The sequence below is a fragment of the Cebus imitator genome, unplaced genomic scaffold (assembly GCF_001604975.1).
Source record: "Cebus imitator isolate Cc_AM_T3 unplaced genomic scaffold, Cebus_imitator-1.0 Scaffold538, whole genome shotgun sequence".
Taxonomy (NCBI): domain Eukaryota; kingdom Metazoa; phylum Chordata; class Mammalia; order Primates; family Cebidae; genus Cebus; species Cebus imitator.
Window position 1 is genome coordinate 996,792 of NW_016107853.1, and position 1,642 is coordinate 998,433.

At 42.7% G+C, this 1,642-nt stretch overlaps 1 non-coding gene across 1 annotated transcript; it reads left to right on the top strand.

Moving 5' to 3' along the window:
- Positions 1-1,069: 1,069 nt before the first annotated feature.
- On the top strand, positions 1,070-1,287 carry LOC119468957. Its single transcript, XR_005197766.1, has one exon. It is a non-coding gene; the product is annotated as a small nucleolar RNA U3 (small nucleolar RNA).
- The last annotated feature ends 355 nt before the right edge of the window (positions 1,288-1,642 follow it).

A 1,642-nucleotide genomic window follows, 5' to 3' on the forward strand; every position in this document is an offset into this window, starting at 1 on the left:
CCAGCACTTCGGGAGGCTAAGGCAGGTGGATCACTTGAGGCCAGAAGCTTGAGACCAGCCTGGACAATACAGGGAAAACTCTTCTCTACTAAAAATACAAAAATTAGCCGGGCAGGTCGGGTGCAGTGGCTTACGCCTGTAATCCTAACAGTTTGGGAGACTGAGGCTGGCAGATCACGAGGTCAGGAATTTGAAACCAACCTGACCAACATGCAAAACTCCGTCTGTACTAAAAATACAAAAAGTAGCTGGACATGGTGGTGGGCGCCTGTAATCCAGGCTACTCAGGAGGCTGACAAAGGAGAATTGCTTGAACCCAGGAGGTGGAGATTGCAGTGAGCCTAGATCGTGCCACTGCACTCCAGCCTGGGCAACAGAGCAAGACTCCATCTCAAAAAAAAAAAAAAAAAAAAAAAGATTAGCCAGGCATAATGGTGCATGCCTGTAATCCCAGCTACTTGAAAGACTGAGGCAGGAGAATCGCTTGAATCCGGGAGATGGGGTGCAGTGGGGTGATCAAAGCTCACTACATCGTTGAACTCAGCCAGCTTTCCTGGATCAAGCAATCATCCTGCTTCAGCCTCCCAAGTAGCTAGGACTATGAGCGGTGCCACCATGCCCAGCTCATTTTTTATTTTTCCCCCCTTGGTAGAGGCAGGATTGCGCTATATTGCCTAGGCTAGTCTTGAACTCATAGAACAAAGGATCCTCCCACCTGGGCCTCGGTATGGACTCTCAAAACGCTGGGATTACCAGATTACAGGCGGCGGAACCACAACAGGAGCAAACACTTCCCACTTTAAAAATTCAGGTTGTGATTGGCTGTCATTCAGCACTATGCTTCATGCTTGGTTTTCAACTTTTTTAATTGAAACAATTTTTTAAAATTTCATTTTCACTTTAAATGTTAAAATGTGTTGTTAAGTAATTGATAGTATTCAAAAACATGTTATTGGCAATCGATTTTCCTATTGATTTCCTAATGGGATCAGAAGTAGCGAAACTATCTTGCCATTAGCGAAAAGTATGCTGCAGATGTAAAGCCAGCAGAGGCTGTAAACAACAGAACAAGACTATACTTTCAGGGATTATTTCTATAGTTTATCACTAGGGAAGTTTTTCTGAACATGTAAAGCACTGGAACTCATGAGGAAGAGGTGTACCGTTTTCTTCTGAGTGTGAAACTGACTGTTGGTGTTGCTTCAGTGACACTGCTGACTGTCTTTGATGATCAATCATTCTTCTCTCTTTGGAGAGTAGGAGAAAGAAGATATGGGTCTGAGCAGTTTCCTTGTTTGACAGTTCAAATGAAAGAAAATGAGCTGCTGTGTTAGGTTTTTTCAACCTCTCACTGTATGTGAGATTTCTGGTGTTTTTGTGGTCATAATTCAGTGACTAATCTCTGTAGATTTTCTATCTTAATCGCGACCTACAAGATTCTGTAACATGTCTTAAGCTTTTTAGCTTTTTTTTCCTCCAACCTCTTTGCTTCCGCTTTTTTTTAACTTACCGGTTTTGTATGGCAGCATCTGATGGAGGTAGGTGCCTATTTACCTGTTCCTTGAGTTCCTAGGTTTTCAACAATGGGATTCAGCTAACCATGTAGTGGTTCCCTTTAAAGAAAGTAACAAAGTTACAATTT